Source organism: Nerophis ophidion, linkage group LG20 (assembly GCF_033978795.1).
Source record: "Nerophis ophidion isolate RoL-2023_Sa linkage group LG20, RoL_Noph_v1.0, whole genome shotgun sequence".
NCBI classification, from domain to species: domain Eukaryota; kingdom Metazoa; phylum Chordata; class Actinopteri; order Syngnathiformes; family Syngnathidae; genus Nerophis; species Nerophis ophidion.
This window is the reverse complement of record NC_084630.1, coordinates 44,909,410-44,936,740: the sequence shown is the minus strand read 5'-3', so window position 1 is coordinate 44,936,740 and position 27,331 is coordinate 44,909,410. Positions and strand designations below refer to the sequence as shown.

Below are 27,331 nucleotides of genomic sequence, written 5' to 3'. Positions count from 1 at the left end.
TCAAGAGTCTTACTGCCTGAGGGAAGAAGCTGTTATTGGTTATTTGGACACTAGGGGAACATATAAGGGTTAGAGTTAGGGTTACTAATAAGCAATAATTCTGAGGTTTTTGAGGGAAGACTCTTAGTTAATGGCTTACTGGTTGTATGATAAGGCCATGCAGAATAAGGCATTAATAAGTACTTAATAATGACTAATTAAGAGTCAATATGTTACTATTTTGCATGTTAATAAGCAACTAATTAATGCTGAATATGTGTTCCAGATACTAAAGTGTTACCGAAATCTAATATTAAAAAAAATACAACATAAGGCGGCAAGAAATACTTTGATAATGAATATAGAATAATATGACCGGGACCAAAAATCACTCCATATTCTCGATTGCTGTGTTACCGTATCTGAGTAATTGTGTAAAAATGCAGGGAAATAACTACACAAGTACACTTCCTTCACTAACCGTGTTAGAATATTAGAAGTATTGACAACATTCAAACCCTATAGAATCAATCATATTGAAATTCAATGATTTGGTGCATTTTTAAACAGCTAAAATTATGCACGAAAACAAATGACAACCTGCTACCCGAGAATGTACAGGAGAAATACAACCTTAGAGAAAAGTGTAATTTAAAACATTAGTATGTGTGAGACTTGCGTGGCATAGCGATGCCGGATTCGTTCTTCAGAGGATGCGTCAAGCAAGAACACGGCGTAAGTTAAGAAATAAGTATTTATTAAACTAATAAAAGAGGCTAGAACAAAAACACTGGAGTTAAGCAGAAAAGGCAAACGAAAGGAGCTAGCATGGGAGCAAGGGAAATAAACAGACACACTAACACTTTGCACACAGGCATGAAAAAGGAAAACAAAACAATTAGCATGAAAGCTAGGAATGAACAAAAACGCAGCGCGAGAGCTAGCGAGTATAATAACCATGGAAAGCAAGTCGTCATCTGTTGCGTGAAAGCAAATTAGGATCCGAGAATAAACTAAGAAAAGGGGCAGTCTTAAATACGGCAGTAATCAGTAGAAAACAGGTTTGCGTAGAAAACAAGGGGCAGGTGAACTACTAAGCTACCATGGTGACAGAACAAAACATGAAATTTCCCAACCAACAACGTGGATCCAACATTAGACGTCAATGTTATCGCAATTTACAAACACAACTATTTCGCAACGTTTGTTTAGAAGTAAGTTTTAAAGGACATGTATTAGGGCTGCGAATCTTTGGGTGTCCCACGATTCGATTCAATATTGATTCTTGGGGTAATGATTTGATAATATATCGATTTTTTCGATTCGATTCGGTTCGATTCTCGATTCAAAAACGATATTTTTCCGATTCAAAACGATTCCGTATTCATTTAACACGTAGGATTTCAGCAGGATCTACCCCAGTCTGCTGACATGCTAGCAGAGTAGTAGTTTAAAAAAAAAAAAAAGTTTTTATAATTGTAAAGGACAATGTTTTATCAACTGATTGCAATAATGTAAATTTGTTTTAACCATTAAACGAACCAAAAATATGACTTATTTTATCATTTTTGTGAAAACATTGGACACAGTGTGTTGTCCAGCTTATGAGATGCCATGCAAGTGTAAGCCACTGTGACACTATTGTTCTTTTTTATTATTATTATAAATGTCTAATGATAATGTCAATGAGGGATTTTAATCACTGCTATGCTGAAATTATAACTAATATTGATACTGTTGTTGATAATATTCATTTTTCTTTCACTACTTTTGGTTTGTTCTGTGTGGTGTTTGTGTCTCCTCTCAATTGCTCTGTTTATTGCAGTTCTGAGTGTTGCTGGGTCAGGTTTGGTTTTGGAATTGGATTGCATTGTTATGGTATTGCTGTGTAGTGGTTTGTTGGATTGATTAAAAAGAATAAAAAATAAAAATAGATTTTTTGAAAATGAGAATCGGTTCTGAATCGCACAACGTATTCGATTCGATTCATATTGGAATCGATTTTTTCCCAAACCCCTAACATGTATGCATAATTAATGTTTTATCAATGTCTTGCGCCTGCCGGGTGTCTTTTTCAAAGTGACTCGACAGAGATTAAAATAATTGAACCCTGTTAACTAACATTGTTGTTTCTGTTAGGGCCGTTTGTTGTCACCTGTCACCCACAGTTGCATTGCAAAGTCTTACAGAACACATAGTTATGTGTTTATTTTGTTTAGAGTCCATATTGGATTTTATGGACGCGTGAGCAGGGCACAATTGCGCAGGCATACACCTTGGAGGGACCGTTGAGGTGAAGTGAGGTGAATTATATTTATATAGCGCTTTTCTCTAGTGACTCAAAGTGCTTTACATAGTGAAACCCAATTTCTAAGTTACATTTAAACCAGTGTGGGTGGCACTGGGAGCAGGTGGGTAAAGTGTCTTGCCCAAAGACACAACGGCAGTGACTAGGATGGCGGAAGTGAGGATCGAACCCGGAACCTTCAAGTTGCTGGCACGGCCACTCTACCAACTATGCCACCCCATTGTGTATTAATGCAGATTAATTATACAATTTATTTTGACAGTTAATGCTTCTTTACCTTAAATGTGAATGGTTACCTGAAAGACGGCATAGGTTTTTTATCAGGTCAATACATACCTCAGTGATTGAGAAGACTTCAACTCGTGCGTTCACTTGCAATTTGGGCTTCAGAATACACCCTAATGAGATTTACCAAGTTCTGTGCAAATAAATGAAGTTTGATCACATTACCCCTGTACTTTATATACATATATACATACATATATACCTATACTGGCTCACCTGCACTGGCTTCCTGTGCACTTAAGATGTGACTTTAAGGTTTTACTACTTACGTATAAAGTACTACACGGTCTAGCTCCATCCTATCTTGCCGATTGTATTGTACCATATGTCCCGGCAAGAAATCTGCGTTCAAAGGACTCCGGCTTATTAGTGATCCCCAAAGCCCAAAAAAAGTCTGCGGGCTATAGAGCGTTTTCCGTTCGGGCTCCAGTACTCTGGAATGCCCTCCCGGTAACAGTTCGAGATGCCACCTCAGTAGAAGCATTTAAGTCTCACCTTAAAACTCATTTGTATACTCTGGCCTTTAAATAGACTCCCTTTTTAGACCAGTTGATCTGCCGTTTCTTTTCTTTTTCTTCTATGTCCCACTCTCCTTTGTGGAGGGGGTCCGGTCCGATCCGGTGGCCATGTACTGCTTGCCTGTGTATCGGCTGGGGACATCTCTGCGCTGCTGATCCGCCTCCGCTTGGGATGGTTTCCTGCGGGCTCCGCTGTGAACGCGACTGTCGCTGCTGTGTTGGATCCGCTTTGGACTGGACTCTCGCGACTGTGTTGGATCCATTATGGATTGAACTTTCACAGTATCATGTTAGACCCGCTCGACATCCATTGCTTTGGTCCTCTCCAAGGTTCTCATAGTCATTATTGTCACCGATGTCCCACTGGGTGTGAGTTTTCCTTGCCCTTATGTGGGCCTACCGAGGAGGTCGTGGTGGTTTGTGCAGCCCTTTGAGACACTAGTGATTTAGGGCTATATAAGTAAACATTGATTGATTGATTCAAGTAAAACATTTAAAACATGTTGCTTTATGACATTCTGTTTGTGTCAAAATATTTGAGAATTTTTAAAATTTAAATTAATTTAAGTAATTTACTGTGAATTAACATGTTCAATCAAAACTGAAAAATGTGATTAATCGGGGTTTTTTTAAATGGCATTTTGATTGATTTCTGCCAAACTACGGTACATTTCCAAAAAAAACAATATTAGGGGCAATAATTTTTTTAGGTTTCCTCCATATTAAAAACAATTGTAGCCCTTTTTAAACCGCCCATAAAAGTTGGTTTGTTCATAGGTCGATGTTTTGTCTAAACAACATAAATCCTCAATAATTGGTATGTGTTCATCTACAAAATTATTCTGGGTATCACTCCATTTTATCTACCTTGTCTTTTAACAAAGAAACAAGGAAGTCACAATCTTCGTTTAATGAATGTTCTGCAATTTGTCATCCCCAAAGTAAGAACTGGACAGGGCAAGAAAGCATTTAAGTTTTCAGCACTTGATTGATTTATTGATACTTTTATTAGTAGATTGCACAGTACAGTACATATTCCGTACAATTGACCACTAAATGGTAACACCCCAATAAGTTTTTCAACTTGTTTAAGTCGGGGTCCACGTTAATCAATTCATGGTAGCTTGCTTGGAAAAACCTACAATCAAGTCTTCAACTTCCAACCCCTGTTACTGTGAGAAAGTTTTAATGTTTTAAATCTGATGTTTTATGTGTTGTTTACTGTTTTTAATGTAACTTTGCTGCTGCCCTCTTGGCCAGATCTCCCTTGGAAAAGAAATATTTGATCGCAATGGGATTTTACCTGGTTAAATAATGGCAAAATAAAATAAAAAATAAAACAGAGATGAAGTCGACCTGCTAAATGTTCTAACTTTGGCGGTAGTTTCACTGTGTGAAAAACATATCCTTTCATGCCGGGACTGGAGTGTGAAATTTATCACCTGACACTCACTTGGGTTGGAAGCATTGTTATGCCAGATGCTGGTGTGTCATATGCATATAATAATCTGATTGCATGATTCTGAAGTTGGAATGTGCACAGCTTTGCTGGGTTCTATGTGAAATGCACAAACAGGCAATGTGGAATTGACTGTTGAAGCACCATTTTTGCGATATTTCTGTTAAAAAAAAATAAAAATGTTGTTTAAAATGCAAAGGGTCTAAAATGCCAAATGGAAGACGAGCAACCAGGACAGAGAGCGATCACGTCAATTTCCCCAAAGATTTTCATGACCACTTTTACAGTAAACCTGTGTGGGTGGCTCTATTTGTCCGTGGCTAATTTTGGTCATGATGTAAAGCTGGACAAAATTCAACAGAGACTTCCAAGACCCCAGTTAATCATTAGTATTGATGTAAAAATTGGGATGTCACGATCAGAGATTAACGTTGCCCATTCCAATACCGCAGTGGGAGAGTGGCCGTGCGCAACCCGAGGGTCCCTGGTTCAATTCCCACCCAGTACCAACCTCATCACGTCCGTTGTGTCCTGAGCAAGACACTTCACCCTTGCTCCTGATGGGTGCTGGTTGGCGCCTTGCATGGCAGCTCCCTCCATCAGTGTGTGAATGTGTGTGTGAATGGGTAAATGTGGAAGTAGTGTCAAAGCGCTTTGAGTACCTTGAAGGTAGAAAAGCGCTATACAAGTACAACCCATTTATTTATTTATTATTTATCTATGAGTAAGATCGGCAGATACAAATACTGAAATTGATCATATGTATTAACTGCATTATTTATTTATTATCTATTTATGGGGAGTTCTATTTGCAGTTTAGCAATATCAACACAATATTTATATAATATTTAGTTTCTTATTGTCCTTTATTGTATACAACTGTTTCACCAAACAAAGTAAATAGTACACAATAACTAAACAAAAGCAAACACTACTAATTACTAGTAATTTAAATCCTTTGCTCACAAAGTCCTCCTGTGTCAGAGAATCATTTCCTGAGTGAGTAAACAGTACCAAAAACAACAAAAACTATGTTGAGATAATAAAAATGTGAACCTAATCACTCTAGCACCAATCATACTATCCTTGGTATCGACACCACCAATTTATGGATCAATCCGCCCTCTTACGTGTCGTGTACGGACTGTGACAATGTTGACACACCAACATTTGATGTTATATTATTCCCTTTCTAGATTCTTATTCATCTACTTTTTAATTTCCTGTTAATATCTGCTTAGCTTCTTTTGTAATGTGGTTACATCGACACTTCTTAAACTTTACTAAGCACTTCAATCAATCAATCAATCAATCAATCAATGATTATTTATATAGCCCTAAATCACTAGTGTCTCAAAGGGCTGCACAAACCACAGCACAAACCACAACGACATCCTCGGTAGGCCCACATAAGGGCAAGGAAAACTCGCACCCAGTGGGACGTCGGTGAAAAGGATTACTATGAGAAACCTTGGAGAGGACCGCAAATGTGTGAAACCCCACCCCCCGAAAGGGGACCGAAAGCTATGGATGTCGAGCGGGTCTAACATGATACTGTGAAAGTTCAATCCATAGTGGATCCAACACAACCGTGAGAGTCCAGTCCAAAGTGGACCCAACACAGTAGCGAGAGTCCCGTCCATAGTGGAGTCAACAGAAAACCCTTATGTCTTCTTTGTGTTTAAAGCGGTTAGCTTAGCTATTATTTTAGCATGCCTCCTCCTGGCTTGCTCTCGGTGTGTAATATGTTTAGTCTTCCAGTGATAGTACTACCTGATAATGGTGTTTAAGTCACTGTGTTTGGAGACACATGATTACCTGCAAATAAATACAGTGTCAGCCAGAAGACAGCATATTTTTTTACCATCCTTCAAAGGCATTAAACAGCAATGGCAATCACGTACTTCCAGTATTTATTGGCGATACTGATCAGTAGCTGACTGATTGGCACATCCTTTGTAAAAATAGCTGAAAATTGTTCAACCTCATTGTCTGCTTTGGCCACCTTGTGTCAAACAACGTTCAAAGTCAGCATAGACATGAATAAATAAATATTAGAGTTTGAGGAAAGCTAAAACTGTGTCGACAGGGAACCTCTACTGATCTGTGTTTGATGTTGTATGGATCTGGCCCGTGGGTTCAGCAATGGTGTGTTTTACAGAGCTCCTGACAAGTTCTGGCCCAGTCGTTTTGACATGTGAACAGACTACCTGCCCAAGAAACACAAAGAGAAAACTGAGCCCCCCCAAAAACAGCAACACTAATTATTTGAACCATATCCCTTGGCTACTCATGTGAAGTAAATGGTTGTGGTTACTTCCCACAGATTTACATCTATTGAACCTGCTGTCAACTGATTTAGATTGTAACCTGAGTGTATGGGAAAAATCCTGAAGAAAACCACTATAGTCCTCCAGTGGAAACCTTATAGTTGTGCAGTATTGTAGTGCATAGTTGACAGTACTACCAAGAATGACAAAACCTAACAAAAAATAAATAAATTTCAGAGGTTTTCAAAGTATGGTCCGATGAGCCTCTCTTCAAAAAATGTAATAGGCCTTCTAGGGCAGGGATCAGGCCCACAAACAGTTTCAATCCGGCCCGTGAGGTGAGTTTGCTAAATATAAATTATAGCTGTAAACTTGAGCTGCATTTTTAAATGAAATAAACCGCTGTTCTAAATGTGTCCACTGGATGTCGCAATAGCAATTCTGTTAAGCAAGCAAATAGTTTACACCGAGTATACCCAGCAAGAGCGGGGCAGTGACTCCTCCCCCTCGACCCAACGTAAAAAAAACAGGAGTAAAATAAACAATTAGTAACCCCACTTAAAATTCTGCTCGAGACATCACATATTTACATAGTTCTGTGAAGATTATTGTTTTCTCTGCAAATTGAACGTAAGTGAACAGTGGGAATGACAAAAGAGGCAGTTGAAACGTAGAAGCGTTTTCATTTACAATATGCTTTATTTAGTTTTTTGTTCAATCCAAAATGGGCCGTGACTTGAAGTTTAATTGCTTTGTTGATAGACTGAGATTAAGTATAAGTTAATTGTGTTCTTCATGGTGTTTTTAAAACTGCAAACATTTTTTCCTCAGTATTTTCAACTAACTTGAAGTGCTTGTTAAGAGGATTATTTGTGACATGTACATTTTTGGAATCTGCTTGTTCGATTTTGGCCCGAAATAAAACAAAGTAAATCTGAAGTTGACATAGTTGTATTTTTAAGTTATTATGCCATGATTTTACGTGGGAATAGCTTTTCCTCCATGCAACCCCTCAGCTAAAATTAGTTTGACACCCCTAACCTGTAACAAATATGACTATAATCGGCGGCTTGTAACTCATAACAAAAAGCAGAAAGGCAGCTCGTATCTCAAATTTCTCGTAAGTTGAAGTACTTGTTAAGGGACAACTGTATAAGCAACTGTGTGTGAACAATAAACTATATAATTATTCAATCAGTGGTTGGCTATTTTGAAAATGTCTCTGCTTCTAACATTTTGGGAACAGTTTATAGGCCCCGTTTCTGTTCCAGCACGGCTGTGTCCCGTATCGCAAAGTAAGGCCCATAAAGACATGCTTGTATACAGTCGTGGTCAAAAGTTGACATATACATGTAAAGAACATAATGTCATGGCTGTCTTGAGTTTCCAATCATTTCTACAACTTTTTTTGTGATACAGTGATTGGAGCACATACTTGTTGGTCACAAAAACAATTCATGAAGTTTGGTTCTATTATTAATTTATTATGGGTCTACTGAAAATGTGGCCAAATATGCAGGGTCAAAAGTATACATAAAGCAATGTTAATATTTGGTTACATGACCCTAGGCAAGTTTCACTGCAATAAGGCACTTTTGGTAGCCATGCACAAGCTTCTGGTTGAATGTTTGACCACTCCTCTTGACAAAATCGGTGCAGTTCAGCTAAATGTGTTGGTTTTCTGACATGGACTTGTCAGGAAGTCCATGTCAGAAAACCAACACTTGTGGATGGCTACCAAAAGTGCCTTATTGCAGAGAAACTTGCTAAAGGACATGTAACCAAATATTAACATTGCTGTATGTATACTTTTGACCAGGGGTGCCCACACTTTTTCTGCAGGCGAGCTACTTTTCAATTGACCAACTCGAGGGGATCTACCTCGTTTATATATATCATTTATATTTATTTATTTATGAAAGAGACATTTTTGTAAACAAGTTAAATGTGTTTAATGATAATACAAGCATGTGTAACACATATAGATGTCTTTCTTCCACGAAGACAAGAATATAAGTTGGTGTATTACCTGATTCTGATGACTTGCATTGATTGGAATCAGACAGTAATGATGATAACGCCCACATTTTCAAATGGAGGAGAAAAAAAGTTGTCCTTTCTGTACAATGCCACATGAAAGTGGTTGGTTTTTGGCAACTAATTCATCCAGCTTCCATACACTTTACAAGAAAAACATTGGCGGCAAATTCCGTAGCTTGCTTGATTGACATTCACGGCACCCGAGGGTCTTGTGAGATGACGCTGGCTGCTGCCAGTTCATTATTATGAAAAAATGACAGAGAGGAAGGCGAGAAACACTTTTTATTTCAACAGACTTTCGCGCCGTCCCTTCCGTCAAAACTCTAAAGGCCGACTGCACATTTCCTATCTTCACAATAAAAGCCCTGCTTCATGCTGCCTGCGCTAACAAAATAAGAGTCTCGGAAAGCGGGCGTGCACAAGTGATGTGCACGCCAGCTTTCTGAGGGATCGCTTGTGCACGCCAGTTTTCCGAGACTCTGTATTTAGTTAGCGCAGGCAGCATGAAGCAGGGCTTTTATTGTGAAGATAGGAAATGTGCAGTCGGCCTTTACAGTTTTGACGGAAGGTACGGCGCGAGCGTCTGTTGAAATAAAAAGTGTTTCTCGCCTTCCTCTCTGTCATATTTTCATAATAATGATCTTGCAGCAGCCAGCGTCATCTCACAAGACCCTCCGGTACCGTGAATGTCATTTAAGTGACGTCTTGGTGAAGATTAATGAGCACTCATTTTTAGGTCTATTTTTTTTAAAAGCCTGGCTCGAGATCGACTGACACACCCCCCGCTTTTGACCGAGCAGATTTGGTCACATTTTCAGTAGACCCATAATAAATTAATAAAAGAACCAAACTTCATTAATTTTTTCATAACCAACAAGTATGTGCTCCAATCATTCAATCACAAAAAAATAAGAGTTGTAGAAATGATTGGAAACTCAATGACACCCATGGCATTATGTTTTTTACAAGTGTATGTAAACTTTTGATGGCAACTGTAGGTCTGGGGTGAAATGCTATTGATAGAAATAATAACAAATGCAGCTGGGCTAGCTCATGTTGAACAAATCCAACCAATAAAGTGACCTACTAGTGCAGTATACTGTACATTATATGATCATCCGAGTCATGTGAATGTTTTCCTTTTCCTCACTGAAGCTGCAGGATTCCCCGCATGACCATATGCTGTGTGTAATGACTATTTATTATTTTAAATCGCCTTTGGAAGAGCAGAGGTGGTTTCCCGTATGTGCAATAACGTTTGATAAGACCTAATGGTGGTTGACTGTGGTTGAAAATCCGCAGAGAGCAGATGAGAAACCTCAGTATGGATACTTGATCCCTTTGCTGATCTGAGAGTATCTTACTCACATTCCTGTGGTGTGTGCTTTGTGTCTATCGTAACATATGTGTGTGTGTTTTATATACAGTAGATGCATAAGTAAAAGCAGCCTATTTAAGTCGACTGCATTTGTCTTCACCCCCAACCCAAGTCGACTTAAGTGTGATCACTTCCAGACTTCCCTTTCGTTGTGGTGCTTTGGCCCCCTGTAGAGGCCCCACATCTCCTCTCTCTTTTTCTTCCCTCTTTTATCCGTAACCTTTTCCATGCTCCCTCCTTTGTCTGCCTTTTCTACTGATCCGGTAGAATTCACAAACACTAATTAACACGTTTCTTCTTGCATTTTGCCATTAACACATTGTCTTCATTATTTCATCATTGTTTCTACCTGTCCTCTGCCTCCAGCACTTTTCCCCATCCACCTGTAGCAGGCATATCCTAGTCATTCCTGACAACACTAGTGGGAAAAAGTGGTATTTTTTGGTGCTTTTCTCTTCATCCACAAACAACAATGTGGCTGGAACATTTTTGTTTGATAAAAAAGAAATATAAATCCCAACAAATGATTGTTTGTTGATGATAATCAATGATTACCTCTCCAAATACCATAATTGATGTCACTACATGATCATTGCTGGAGAAATACTATACAGGAACACATTTACCCACTACCGCCCATTGAATCACATCAACAGTGTACAAAACAGTTTATTTTCTGGCGCATTTAAAATAAATTAAAACACATCAGTAATTAAAACATATACTGTAAATTTCTCTGCATGGCTTATGCAACTTCTGCTCAATAAAGTTTAATTCAAAGTACACACTTCTCAAATATATATTAACCACCTAGACCACATGATGGCAACAAATACGCATGTAACAACATTAATTAAATGACAAACATGACAAAACTTTAACAACAAGAATTTACAACTTTTAGTTGTAACAGAACAGCTACTGTCAACAACTTGTGATCTGATTAGCTATCGCAACAGTTTCTCAACACTATGTGTTCTCAAATTGATCCCCTAGCGGTCCCGATGAGTATCCATTCATAGTTCAACATGAGGCCATCGAGAAGGCCTTACTAACAACAAGTCAGCATCTAATTGGCCATCGCAATTGTCTATCAACTGTATGTCCCCGTTCACTTACAGTGCATGGACGCCTGCATTGTTGATTCTGAAGGCTTCTGGCAGATTCGGTACAGCATGGCAACAAAAGCTAGCTGAATTCTGATTGGATACAAACTAAAACTAAAAGCAACAGCACTGTAACGAGCATTAAATGACATAATTTGAGATATTATGGGAAAGTAAATAAAAAAATAGTTTTATCTTTAATTATGATCATGACTTCCGGTTACGTTAGGCTAGCAGAGAAGGCCTTGCTGGCCCTGGCGGCAGACCACTGGATTACAGTAACACACTTTACAGACTTCACCATGTGTCCTGCATGCATCAGTGTGACTTGAAAGTCAAAATGAACACCATAAAAAGTTCCGAGAGGATAACATGGCCACCAATATTAGCTGTGGATTTGTTCCCCATTTCATGACTTTCGCGATGGACATAAAATCGGGCAAGAAAGGAGAAGGGTTACCTTCCTGACGAGCCTGAATATCATTTCAAAAGGGGAGGAATGCCTGAAAGACAAAAACAGGTAGACACAACTGCAAACCAACCTGATGGTTAAATGTAAGGGTAACTGAGAGTCCCTGTTATTTCATTAATGTATATCCGTTTTTCTTACATATATTTATAATACTATTTACTTTAATGCAGTCACGCAGCGCTTGTATTGTGAAGCTCATGTGGTTGGCTTTGGAGCCCTTAACGAATGTATTGTTTGACGTGATGAAGAGACAAGGTTGGATTGTCTCTGTAAAGTAGTTCACATAAGGAGTTGTATAATTGTTTCATTTAATTCTTGTATTTAATATTTGTATTTGTACTTTCAATGTCCATGTGGTTTGTGTACAATGTGAGGGACTTTGGAGTTAAATTGTGTTTGTTTCAGGTATCACATCAGGCTTACACTACTCTATCGAGGAACATAACTCCTTCAATAACCAGAGGACCACCTTTATATTGCACAAAAGAACAAGGTACATTTCAGATCAGTTCAATTCAAAACACAATTTTATTCAATATATATAAGTATTTACTCTATACGCGCACTACTTCAGTTTGGGGGTCATCGGCCTGGAAAACATGAACAATAAGTACATAAATAAATACGCTTTGATTTACATTATGTTGCCGAAAGGGACAAGTGGTAGAAAATGGACAGATGGATGGATGGATGCTTCAATTATTCGTTTAAAGAGATGATCCCTTGCTGGCCTCCCAATGGACTGGACTTTCACATGAAATCCGGACCCGGGGTGAAGCCCTTTGAGACATTTGTGATTAAGGGCTATATAAGTAAACTTTGATTTATTGATTGATTGAACTATTAAAATAGATCAAATCCGGACCACATGGAGTACCTGAAACTCTAAATAAGCGGACATAGTTTGCACATGGTTGCTGAAATAGAGCGCAAATGTGAGTGGTGGTGTGCCGTGCCATGATCGATGTGGCGGTGAACAGTCGATGCACACATGTTAAAAGTGCAATTCCAATGGTAATTATGTGCATTCATTACAAAAAAATAGTGAAGGTTATGGCAAACAGAATATTCTTCTTTTCAATTATTTTACTTTAAAAACACATTAAGGCTATAGAGTGTGTTTTATCCGATTACTTGATTAATCATATAAAATAATTAATAGATTACTCAATTACAATTAAATCTGGCAGACCACAAGTTGCATTCAACTTGTGGTCAACAGAGCAGACAGCGAACAATAAGGGAGCCTTTGATGGTGTTTGTTTTGCAAAATATTTGCGCATTTGTGGACTGTAACTGTCGTATTGTGTATGAAGGGTTTAAATTGGATGGCATGCAAGGTTTTATTAAGAACACAGGCAACTGCAAACCTCGGGGACCACTCGGCAACATCAATGTACCACATTCAGTAAAGCCAGGCCTTCAAAATAAAAGCACACCCGCACAATTTTGCGGTTGCACCATAGTCACATGTGTATAAATGCCAGCAGAAGGAACATGCAACAAGACTGATTATGTGTGGTCCCATAAAAAGACACGGCAATCATAAGATACAAGACTGACTCACTCAGATGGGAATACCCCTGGTTCTAAAATGGATATAATACTGGTAACTGCACAAACAGTACTAATCAAATACAAGTGTCCGCATCAGTCAACATGGGAAAAGGGGACTTTTCAGTAGTTTCTACATTTTGGTGCCAATCAGTACCACTAAACACTACTTTGAAGGTCTTCTGAGAAATGCTGGACTTGTCCATCAAAATCAGAATTGCAAAAAGAGTGTTTCTCGGACCAGCAATAAGGTTGTCATGGCAATTAAATTATGCGAGTCACCTTAAACCAAGTCATCTATACACATGTGGACTTACAGTACGACCTCTGCTATGTGCTCTGCATGTTTATGTTGGGCTTCTGTGTATGTTTGTGTGCATGCAGGGAGTGGTTAGTCACCTTGTGTGTCGCTCCCAGGTGATTTATTAGCTGTGAGGTGGTTAAAAGGGGTGACTTACATCATCTGTAATGAACTCAGGATGTTGGGTTAAACGCGCAGCAAAATTTATAGCTATCCAATAGTTTCACTTGTACAGCCATAAAACTCTCTCTAAACAAACTGAATCTTCCGAAACGTTCCCTACGTCTGCGCACAGGCAAGGATTTTGACACCACCTACTGTAAAAATGAGATCTGTTTTATAGGATGAGACACAAAGCAGGTGGTGACACTTTATTTGGTGAATAAAACATGTCTATCTGCGGGAGAAACTACGAGAAAAAACGTATGCACTCAACACTAACAAAGACAAGACTGTTTGTGCCACAGAGGCCTATTCCTGGCTGCATCACTACAACGGCAACGGCCACCTTTGGTAAGGAATGAGAGACCCAGGTCAAGGACTTAAAAATGTACAAAACGTACACCTTAAATGGCCCCAAGAAATCAGCAACTGCCTTAAGTATTACGCGTTTGGACCATTCGGAATTCACCAAATGCTGCGCGCACACTCTCAAAACGAAGAGGAAGCTGTTGCACTAACAGTTTGGATGAGTGTGTACCTTAGTGTTTACTTTTGAATATGAAGTGAATAGTGGCAACCATTGAGAAGGCCTGAGACACACTGCCAGATGCTAAAACTGTTAAATCCTCATGTAGAAGAGGCATGATGAAAACAGGCCTTAAGACAAAAAGGGGACTCAATAGAAGCTCCACAGGTGTACACTTGAATGGGAAAACGTCCATTGTGATCTTGGGATGTGCTTGCAAGAATCCCAACTATGAGCTTTGGAAAGGAAATGTTGGGCAGGTCTGTGAAGCACTTTGTAATCAATATACACGATCAATTAAAAGAGAGGAATGCAGTCAATGTTTGTTCCCCAACAAGTGAGTCACACACTAGATGTGACTCAAAGGCTAAGCCGGTGATAAATGTCTATTTTATTTGGCTGCTTGCCTTAAGCGCACAGACAGGGGACTTGAAAAATCTACTGAAATACAATTAAATCAAATACATCTGGTTGAATGGAATTGTCACAGCAACCAGTCAAAACATTAAATGCAATATCAGAAAAACTGAAGGCGTAGAAAAGGCTCATGTTTTCATTGTATTTGGCAATGCACACACCCACACACACACCGCCGGACACCATGGGTGGTGTGTACAAATCAGATGACTAACAGTGGCTAGAAATTCTTTTTGTCTTACTGCCGATTTGTTGTCATTTCTGGCAGAGTTTTCAAGTCTGTCTGCTTTTTCTGCTCAGGCCAACACACATCTGGCTTTTGAGAGCAAGAAAACAGCCTGGAGCCTCATACTGTTGTTAGTCTTCACTGTCACTTCATCAAGCCATCTATCACTGCTTTTAATGTGGTTAAAAGGTTCCCTCCTAAAAGCAGAGAGCCTGTTCGGCATTATTTGTGCCACCTCTATTTTCAATCTACACATCTTCCACTTCAAATTCATATTTAGGGCTTGAGCAGTTATGCAACAGCGGTGCGTAGGCCCAATTGCAACTACTTTGTTTATTGATATTATTCTGATTGTTGCTTCACATTTTTGTGCTTTGACTTGCATGAAAAGTCATCAAAGTCACTTTGATATACCGCCCCTTATACTTAAAAAAAAAAAAATCCTGCTCCCAGTTTGTCATGACAGGAAGCACAAAAGGACCCACGTTGGCAAACAAACAGGTATTTGGCCATTTTGCGTCAAAATGAGGGGTTTAGATTTTGACAAACTCCCCCTTGGGACTTTGAACAAATATGCCCACATCAACATTACTATACGGATGGAGGATGATAGATCGCAAAAGCATTTGGGCCTACCCCGTAAGGCAAGACAACAAACTTCTAAACGTGAATAGCTCGAGTCCACTAAGATGTTAATAACAATCGTTGTGCATGATAAAGATGATCCCATGAAGCTATGCATCGGTTACAGAATTCGTCACAGTTTGTACTCACATCCCTACTCTGTTTTTTTGCTGCGAGTCCGCAGCTCCATCATCATCATCCAACTTAAATGTATTTTATACTGAAAAAAGGAAAATGCTGCTATTTTTGGCAACACTTTAGTGCGGGGAAACACATATGCACCATTAATTAGTTGCTTATTAACATGCAAATTAGTAACATATTTGCTCTTAATTAGTCATAATGAAGTACTTATTAATGCCTTATTCTGCATGGCCTCATTATACAACCAGTAAGCCATTAACTAAGAGTTTACATTGCTTATTAGTAACCCTAACCCTAACACTTATATGTTCCCCTAGTGTCCAAATAATTGTAAATGAAGTCTTTGTTACTTTAATAAGCAATTAATTAATGGTGAATATGTTCCCCGTACTAAAGTGTTACACTATTTTTTTATACTGCTTATCTGTGTATTTTTACTTGAGGTAATTGTACATTCAATGAGCTGACTGTCAGTTGTTCATATAGAGCTCGTAAATCAGCAACGAGAATATAATAAAAATAATAACAATTAAAAAAAAACATTACATTGTCTAAGTTAGATAAAACTTTAATACTCACTGTGTAAAAGTTCCAGACCCGCTTGAAGGAGAGCCTCTTCTTCAAGCTCATCCTGGTGACTACTGACTGACTTCATCTATTGTACATGTTGCTCAGAAAAACACACACATACACAGATGCATGCCCTGACACCCACTGAGTGTCTTCTGGAGCTATTTAGGACAGGAAACCCATGCAGACAGCGGACATGGATGAAGCTGGAGCTGTGCACATCTGTCACACTAATGCAGAGGTGCAAACTAACTAAACCTGCAAGAAGCCAACACACTACGGCTCTTATTGGGTCCTAAATAATGCTCACACACACTCACACACTCCTGCATTTACTGAGCTGGCACACTGACTAGTAAGTTCCATTCTCTATAGCAAGTCTTACGCACACACACAGACGCCCCGTTTCCATAGATACACGCCTCCTTCAGGCAGTGGGAGCTTAGGAGGGGGAGGGAACTAAGGTCAGTCTGCCAATGATGTTCCAGGACTGCTCGCTCCTCTCCAGGCACATCCTACAACCTCTCGTTTCAAAATTGTCTTCCAATCCAAAACAAAATGTCATTCAAAAGTTGCTGCATGTAATTAATTTTGGATTGAATTTGAAAATGTGCTTAAAGTTCAACTGTGGGTAACAACAGAACTTAAGAGGACAGAGATCCACACACACACACAGTCTTTCACCCACTCAAACAAAGACTGCAATTGAATATGTGCATGTGGCCTTAAACCTACTCCTCTAATTTCCTGTTATGGTCAGAGGGGTTTCTGGGCGTTGTATAGGGGCATAGTCATTAGGGGTGTTCATCTCTACCTCAAATGGTGATTCAACAAATAGGTTGCAATACAATTCACAAACAATACATATTAAAACATTAAGTGTGACGTCTTGGTGGCATTGTAGTGACGAGTTGTTCTCTCGTGGGTGCAGCGAAGATGGACACAGCGTGAGGTAGGAACAATAATTTATGTATACTAACTAAAACAGACTAAGAACCAAAAACACTTGCTCGAAGGCACTAACAAACAAAACAGAAAGCGCTAGCATGAGCTAGGGACAAATGACTGAAATAGCATGGAAGCTAATGTACACGAAGGTAGTTACCACAATGCTGGAAAGAGCGACGTCAACTGTAGCGTGAAGCAAACAAGAGTCCAAGAAAGAATGTCAAACAAAGGCAGTCTTAAATAGGGAGATAACTAATCAAGGGCAGGTGTGCGTGATCAAAGGAGAGACAAGTGACACTAAATGGGTAACTATGACAACGGAACAAAACCAGGAAGTGCCACAAAGAACTGAGGAAGACAAATACTAGACAGAATGTGATAACAAACAGAAGCAAAACCAGAATATGTCATGATCCAAGATGTGGATCATGACATTAAGATTCAATACGATTCGATGCGATACGATTTGATGCAGATGGAAGCTTTGCATGGTGAGAGCAGAATTAAATGTATCATGTCAGAACAATGTCATGCGTTTACTTTTTAAATAGACACATACAAATGAGGCAGTGCCTGCATTAATTATGAGCAAATAGTAGAAGTATCAACTTCAAGGCATTGCATAACCATAGAGAAAAGAAGATGTAAACAAAACACTTTTGGAAAAGCTACCAGGGATTTACTGTTGTTTGCCCAGGTGGCAAGAATTAAAGAAAGAAAGTGAGCTGTGCATCAAATAGGTGTTATAACACCACAGTAACACATTTGCAAGAGATAATTAAGTGCCACCAGCAGTTTCACTGTAAAAGCTCAAATACTTTATTTATTCATTTACTATTTTGAACGCTTTAAAAAAAAAAATCCCCCCCCCCAAAGAAAGCAGTTCCCCCTTAAGTGGCGTTGACTTGAAACAGTATAACTCTTGTTAGCCTGTGTGACTTTGAGAGACTTTTGAGGATAAATAGTTGTGTTACAAACTTTTTTTATGGTATTGCTTATTATGTGTAATTATTCCAAGCTGATTTGTTATGTGTATGCAGCGGCATCTGAACCGAATGTGACAGCGTGTCATAATTACGATGATGAGCTGGATAAAAATATACCGGTAGCAGTATTATTCGTCCAGAATTTCCACAGTCCAGGAGGACCGACCCAATTAGAAGTCGGTACCAGTAGTTGGTGTGATTACCATGCAGAGTTGTGGCTAAGTGAGGCTGGAGGTCTTTCAAACCAGTGTATTTGTGTTGCCAGTTGGTAGGTCTTTCAAACCAGTGTATTTGTGTTGCCAGTTGGTAGGTCTCCTAGGATTAGCATACCTAGCTCCGTCATCACCGACTTGAGTGTCTCAATGCCGTCACCAATCTGTTAGTTTTGCTGCGGCTACTTTAGCCCTGCTTTCCAAACGTTACAAATGGCAATATTTTGATCCAACTGACCAGTCTTTTTTCTTTATTATTCCAAACGTTAACCACACTTTAAATTTAATATTCGGAGTGCATCGTTTTATAAGCTCTTAGAATAGAATAGAATAAAATAGAATAGATAGTACTTTATTGATCCCTGGGGGGAAATTCAGCACCACAGTTCGCTCACAATAAACAATAATAATAATAAATAATACATAACATATATTATATATATAGTATATAATATATGAATAATATAAATATGTTCTACATATATTCTACATTTAAGTGCAGTCAAGGTTACGGTGCTATCTGACATATTGCTCAGTTGTCAGTTGCAAACGAGGACAGTACTCTTATATTATGTCATCACAGAACTCTCACAAGACTAGAAAGACATACAAGCAAATCGATTCATAACTTTCCAACCCTACCTGGACTGATACAGAGGCTCGCCAAACCATGTATTCATATCCCTTAAGTTAAAATGGGTTATCAGTTTGTACCAATTAATTTTTAAATGTGAAGTCCTATAAATATTTCCACCACAACATCAATATCTAAGTCCCACTTTAAAACTCATCTACTGTATATATTCTAACTTTTAAATAGACTGTTTAAATAGACCAGTTGACCTGTCGGTTTTCTTTTTCGCCCCCGTCTCCTGCATGGAGAGGTTAATCCCTGAAAAGGTACCATTCTGGAGGAGACGCTAGCTTTTTCAACCCAGTAGCCACAAGACATTGATACACTGTTGATTATACATACTTGTCCTTTAAAACTGACTTTGACAAAAGTTTCAAAAATAGTTGTATTTGTAAATCGAGACAAAATTGGATGCAAGTTTTTGGTTGGGAAATTACAAAACTACAATAGTCAAATCAAGGTCAGAACCCGACATTGATTAAACGTTGTCAGAAAGCATGTTGTTCTGACGTCACATTTGAGTTGCTCAATGTCGCGACCTAAGTCGACAAGTTGTCAACGTTGTTTTAATGTCTTGTGCCTGCTGGGAAGTCGTGACCCAGGGTGGACTACTCTTCTGCGCAGGTGTGGATGGGGGAAAGTGACCACATACAGGGGCTTACGGATTCATCAGGGGAGGAAGAAAAAGGAGAGCGAGAAGAAAGGCATGCAACATCCTTGCACTGCTCCTGCAGATAAGACAAGCAGGACCCCCAGCCGGGGAGAGAACCACAGAGCCAAGGGTCCAAACATTGTTGATATGCGGACGGTAGAGGAAGAACCCCCCGAGCGGAGCGGTACCCCCCTGGCATGTGAGCATGCTGAAGGTAGACCCGCCAGCCCCCCAGTCACCCAGCAAACAGAAAAGAAGGAACCAGGAAGGAAGGGCACCATCAAGTGGCCAAGGGCAAGTGATGTGAAGACATGGCAGAAACTGGACTCAGACCTCAGTCTACTGCTGGAGAACGCACTACGTGGTAAAGTGGACAAGAAACTCAACCTTCTTGGGAACATCCTGTACGAGGAGTGCAAATCTAGATTCGGTAGCCTCACCAAGATGCAGAGCAAACTCCACCCAAGAAAAGGCAGGAGGGAGGCTGAGATTGACGCCCTGGTGCAAGATCGGCGCCAGCTCCGCAGGAGATGGAGGAAAGCAACTGCAGAGGAGAAAGAAGGCCTGAAGGTGTTATGGGATGAGGTGAGACAGAAGCTGGGCAGCATGCGAAGAGCTGAGCGTATTCGCAGACGCAAGAAAAGAAAGGAGAAAGAAAGGGCTAGCTTCATGAGGAATCCTTTCAAGCACGCCCGCCAGCTTCTAGAGGAGAAAAGAAACGGGAAACTGGAAGCCACCAAGGAGGAGCTTGAGCAGTACATCAGGGGCCAATACAGTGACTCAAAGAGGAACGATCCGTTAGGTTCACCAGGATACGTACCTCCTCAACACCATATCTGTACAATCAATGCGACATGGAAGAAGACCTCTTGTGACTATCTGCTAGCCTCCAATGGACTGGACTCTCTTATTATAATTAGGGCTGGGCAACGATTAAAAATTTTAATTGAAGTTAATCGCACTATTTCTCCGATTAATCGCGATTAACTGCATTGTATACGCAAAGCTCAATAATGAATTCAAAAGTAGTGTGTAGTGCACCTTTATTGGAATATTCTCCCACATGAACAAAAGCGCCAAAACATTTGTTGTGCAAACACAATTTAAATCAGTCCTTGTTAAACAGTAGCAGTTAAATAGCATATTTGATGAAAATCAACTCAAAAAATGTAAATACAAACATTTAAGCTTATTTAAGTTATCCTGTTTGTTATGGAAAATAAATATAATCTACATACAAATCTCTGAGCCACAATCATAACATCTGAACAGGCAATTTCTGAGGTAACAGCAGAAACATTTTTTTTTATCAGGGATCTTATGTTTAAAAAACCTATATTATAGGTAGTGGGCTGTTTTAGGGAATTTTTGATTAAATTATCCGTAGTAGCAATATTAATAATGCTGTGTTTATTCTGCGTAGTGCACTTAAAATAATTATGACCATGTCTAGGAATTGATATGATGGGAATTTTCCGATTGTTTGCTTGGTGCTTTGATAAACTGAACGCATCATATACATGGTACTATATTGTGATGTTATGAGCCAGGGAATAAAAGAACTACCCTACCCAGCATGCAACAGGAGTGAGGAGCATGCGCGGTAGCCCGGTATAGGTTGTGTCGCCATGACGGCATCTTGTATGTTGTGATATGCACGCTCTGAAAGTAAACGTTAAGAACTCAGCCAACACTCCTGGTCTGCATTATTCATAAATAGACAGACAACACATATACTCCGCTGCTTCACAGGCCGCTGGATGTAGCCGGCAAAGTATTCCCATGCTAGCTAGCCGCTCTAGCAAGCACGCCTCATTCAGTCCAAAACGGCCCGATCTATCCACATTCAGAATTGTCTGGCGGTCGTAAGTGATCCCGGAGTGACCACGCTGTAAGCCAGCCAGGACATTTGCAGAATTGTTCGGTATTTTTGCCAAATGTTCCATCTTTACCAAGAGCCCCTCCACGCCGAAGTACATCCGGGAGATGCCATCTTGTTAAGAAAAGGCGTTAACAAAATAAAAGCATGTGAACAACATACGCAAATGTGCGATAAAATAATTGTCGGCGTTAATAGACTGATGAGTTAACGCGTAATTAACGCATTAATTTGCCCACCCCTAATTACAATAAATAATTCAATAAGTGTACCCACTTGGCATCCACTGCAGCCGGTCACCCAGGAGGGGTGTATCTACACTACAACTGCTGCCCATTCCCAAAGTTTCTTCTTTTTCCTATTTGTGGCTTTTGGAGTTTTTTCCTTGCCCAGATGTGGATTTAGATCAGGGAATGTCATTGTGGTTTGTGCAGCCCTTCGAGGCCTATGTGATTAGGAATTTTTTAAAGACCGATTAAGCTGACATTGTGCCAAGAAATCTCAGAACTATCCAAAAGGTGATGCACACTAATGCTCTTTTCAGCGCCGCCAGCTTTTCATTTCTGTCGCCTGAACGCTGTGGCATGCTATTGATGAAGTTAACCTTCCACATCCCTGTATCATAGCAACATCGGGGATGGCTCCAGCATGCAGCCTACACCACTGCACAGAGGTGGAGCACACTGTCACAGCCCGAATGACACATGCTTCTGGTGATACAACAAGGACCACCCAATCCCTCATCTACCCACAGTAATTAAATCCCCAACATGTGTGAGATCTTAGTTTGAAACTGGTTAATTCCTCTGATGAGACAACGTGGTTTCTCTATGGAGTCAGCAGGAGGTCATTCTTAAATAACTGCTATATAATATTAACAAGCTGATAACCACCAGTCAAATCATTATTGCGCATTATGCGACAGGAGTTAGTGCATGTGCCTCAGAAAACTAAGGTCCAGAGTTCGATCCCCGGGCTCGGGGTCTTTCTGTGTGGAGTTTGCATGTTCTCCCCGTGACTGCGTGGGTTCCCTCCGGGTACTCCGGCTTCCTCCCACCTCCAAAGACATGCACCTGGGGATAGGTTGATTGGCAACACTAAATGGTCCCTAGTGTGTGAATGTGAGTGTGAATGTTGTCTGTCTGTGTTGGCCCTGCGATGAGGTGGAAACTTGTCCAGGGTGTATGCCGCTTTTCGCCCGAATGTGAAGTGAAGTGAATTATATTTATATAGCGCTTTTTCTCTAGCGACTCAAAGCGCTTTACATTGTGAAACCCAATATCTAAGTTACATTTAAAGCAGTGTGGGTGGCACTGGGGGCAGGTGGGTAAAGTGTCTTGCCCAAGGACACAACGGCAGTGACTAGGATGGCGGAAGCGGGGATCGAACCTGGAACCCTCAAGTTGCTGGCACGGCCACTTTACCAACCGAGCTATACCGCCCCAATGCAGCTGAGATAGGCTCCAGCGACCCCGAAAGGGTAAAGCGGTAGAAAATGGATGGATGGATGGATGGACGATTAACACGTCATGAGCCTACTTTAGTGAAGTGTCGTCTAAATGGTCAAAACGGTCTATATAAAAGCATTTATAAAAACATTTATTCAAGCAACTAAAGCAGCACTTTGTGAATGGTCCAATCCTAAAAATATGTCTGATCATGTCTTTTATTTTCTGACTTGCACTTAAAGAAGCAACAAAACGTAACATTGCACTCTGCTGTTAAAATTGTGGTATTGCAGGAAAAAAAAAACAGTTTCCCAAGTTTATTTGCTCTTTTTGTTGAATGCTTGTTGCATCAAAAGTCACGCATTATTTCTGAATGTTTAGATATTTAGCTAAATTGTAAATCTTAAATGAGAATTGAGGTGGAAGGAGGAATGGTTATTTAATCACATTTTTAAAAAATAATATTGTAATGTATGTATGTTTTCTTGAAAGCCCACTTTTTTTAGTACTCTGTTACAGTATTGGATCTCTGTTAAAGATAAATAGACTACTTTGGTTATGCGTGCTATTGTAATTTCCATCGGTTGCTTGGCGCAAAGGGAGGTGCGGGCATTAGAAGCACAGCAAAATATTGAGAGGCAAAGGTTTTAATCTGTGCCTCTCTTGCACGGTTTATGACATGGCGATGTTGCCATTTGCATCCATCTGGTACTTGTCGGGAGACAAAGGGGAGCCACTTTGTTGATATGAAAGTAGACGTCTGATGTTGTGGCTGCCCTCCTGCCCTCCTGAGGTGTTTCATGTAAAGAAGCAGTGTTGACTCATCATCTGATTTGCCTTCATCAAGAGACTCTTGGTCCCAGGGGAAATCACGAGGAAACACACAGAAGTGATGTGTGTGCTTGTTGCTTGTCTGTGGGCAATATATTGTGCGATTGTTCCATTTTTACAGGATATTTTAAGCCGCCTGCGTGTGCATGGCGGCGGGTTACGGAGGTTGCGGCCTGTTGCGTGCACAAAACGGTGTCAGAGGCAATACAAGCTTCTAGACTCTCGCTCTCGTGTTTCGTAATGCTTCGTGTTATAGAACCAAAGACAACGTTAAAAAAAAACACACAATCCCGAAGCAACATTAAAGGAAAAAAGTCAACATGTTCTCTCTTGTTGCCCACATGAACAGACTGAAGACAAAAATCAACAGGTTTCCCTTTGATGAAACGTTGGTTAGAAAAAAAAAACTGTGTGATGATTGGTTTGCTCTGGTCACATGACCATCCATTCCAGAGCTGGGCAGTGCAACTAAACTTTCAGTACATTCAATACATGTCAGCCCTCAATGAATATGGACTAGATGGACTTGACAGATAGTAAAATTGATGTAGTGAGACTATAACAGTATTGAATTGTGCCACTAATAGTCATTCTATGGGACTGGGTGCTATTGGATCAGACACACATGTGTGTGTGTGTATATATATATATTCCAAAGGGAATAAACGGTAGAAAATGGATGGATGGATCCATTGTGTATGTATATATATATATATACATACACACAGACACACACACACACACACACACACACACACACACAGACACACACACACACAGACACACAAACACACTATGGATACTCACAGGTTCAGAAGTCGTTTCAGAATCCACACTCAAAGTTTGCTGCTCCATGAAGAAAGAGTAATCCTCAACACTTCATATGACAGCCCCCCACGCTGCACATTGTCATTCGCTGAAGAGGTGTGTGTGTCTGTGTGTGTTTGCAGCCGACAAGGCTTGATGGCTTTTTAATGTCCAGACCGCTCCAGAATGCCGCTGCAGCTTGATTCCCTCTTCCAACTTGCTTGCGCTTTCTCATCTCCCCTCCTCCTCGTCCTCCTCCTCGCTATCGTCTCCCTCGTCCTGCCTCTCTGCTCTCACCCTCCTCTTTCTCTGCATTGCCACCCACCCTTGTGTGATTTCTATTCCACCCACACTGTGTGTGAGGGGCACGCACATACACACTAATCAGATGAATGCGGAGGCACGGCTATGGAGGGAGACTCCCGTCTTGATGGAGCCCACACCCGACACATCATCTTTGGTGAATGCATCACCTACAGTGGCGTCCTCTGTCATCTCATTAGTATGCCCCACGCATTAGTGACATTCATGACAGAGGCAGCAGGGGAGGGACGTTCTGATGGACCGAGTTTGATCTCTCTTGGAGGACTGAAGAATGGACACAGACATGCACTCGAGTGGACAGCAAGGGTTGCTTAACGGTTACAAAACACGGGTCTCCAAGATAGCAATTGTGCATAAAGTGTTCAATTCAAAACATATTTCCTGCCCATTTTTAAAGCCTAATGTGCACAAAATAACTTGACAATAAACACAGTGTTTGACTGGCCTTATAGCGATACAAGTTGAAGATCACCGGGTTAGAATGACCCCACTGCACAAGAGTATAGAAGTAGCTGCATTCCACAACATGCCTTGACACACACTGGTGATACACGCACACATACACACCCCTTTCAAACCTGCCCATTCCATGCAAAGGCCTAGAATACTAGAATAGAATAAAGTTTTATTTTAATTAGGGACGATGCAGTTGAACATACTGTCGTCAATGAATGCAACTGTTGTGCTATACAGAGGGTTTATACAAACCTCAAAACCAGTGAAGTCAGCACGTTGTGTAAATTGTAAATTTAAACAAAATACAGAGATTTACAAATCTTTTTGAACCCATATTCCTTTGAATAGACTGCAAAGACAAGATACTTAACGTTCGAACTGGAAAACTTAGGTATTTTTTGCAAATATTACCTAATTTGGAATTTGATGCCTGCCGTGTGTTTCAAAAAAGCTGGCACAAATGGCAAAAAAGACTGAGAAAGTTGAGGAATGCTGATCAAAAACTTATTTGGAACATCCCACAGGTGAACGGGCTAATTGTGAACAGGTGGGTGCCATGATTGGGTATAAAAGCAGCTTCCATGAAATGCTCAGTCATTCACAAACAAGGATGGGGCGAGGGTCACCACTTTGTCAACAAACGCGTGAGTTAATTGTCGAACAGTTTAGAACAGCATTTCTCAACAAGCTATTGCAAGGAATTTAGAGATTTCACCATCTACGGTCATAATATCATCAAAATGTTCAGAGTATCTGGAGAAATCACTGCACAAAAGCGATGATATTACAGACCTTTGATCCCTCAGGCGCTATGCATCAAAAAGCGACATCACTGTGTAATGGATATCACCAAATGGGCTCAGGAACACTTTAAAAATACTGTCAATAACTACAGTTGGTCGCTACATCTGAAAGTGCCAGTAAAAAATCTACTATGCAAAGCGAAAGGCATTTATCAACAACACCCAGAAACGTTGTCATCTAAGATGGGCTGATGCAAAGTGTAAAAGTGTTCTGTGGTCTGACAAGTCCACATATCAAATTGTTCTTGGGAACTCTGTACGTCGTATTATCAGGACCAAAGAGGAAAAATAACTATCCAGATTGTTATGGGCGCAAAGTTCAAAAGCCGGCATCTGTGATGGTATGGGGGTGTATTAGTGCCCAAGGCATGGGTAACTTACACATCTGTGAAGGCACCAGGTACATACAGATTTTGGAGCAACATATGTTGCCATCCAAGCAATGTTATCATGGACACTCCTTCTTATTTCAGCAAGACAATGCCAGGCCACGTGTTACAACAGCGTGGCTTCATAGTAAAAGAGTGCGGGTACTAGACTGGCCTGCCTGTAGTCCAAACCTGTCTCCCATTGAAAAGGTGTGGCGCAATATGAAGCCTAAAATATCACAACGGAGACCCCGGACTGTTGAACAACTTAAGCTGTACATCAAGCAAGAATGGGAAAAAAATCCACCTGAAAAGCTTAAGAAATGTATCTACTCAGTTCCCAAACATTTACTGAATTGTGTTAAAAGGAAAGTCCATGTAACACAGTGGTAAAAATGCCCCTGTGCCAACTTTTTTGCAATGTGTTGCTGCTATTAAATTCGAAATTAATGATTATTTGCAAAAAAAAAGTATGTTTCTCAGTTGCAACATTAAATATCTGGTCTTTGGAGAATACTCAATTGAAAAAGAGTTTAAAATGATTTGCAAATCATTGTATTCTGTTTTTATTTACCATTTATACAACATGTAAACTTCACAGGTTTCGGGTTTTGTACAAGCTAAGACCTTTAAAAAACTAGTAC

General features: G+C 40.1%; 1 protein-coding gene across 3 annotated transcripts in view; it reads right to left on the bottom strand.

Annotated features, from left to right (window-relative positions):
• Positions 1–27,331, bottom strand: part of rgs12b (regulator of G protein signaling 12b) — a 137,642-nt gene that overhangs the window by 55,311 nt on the left and 55,000 nt on the right. The gene's annotated exons all lie outside the window — the stretch shown is intronic.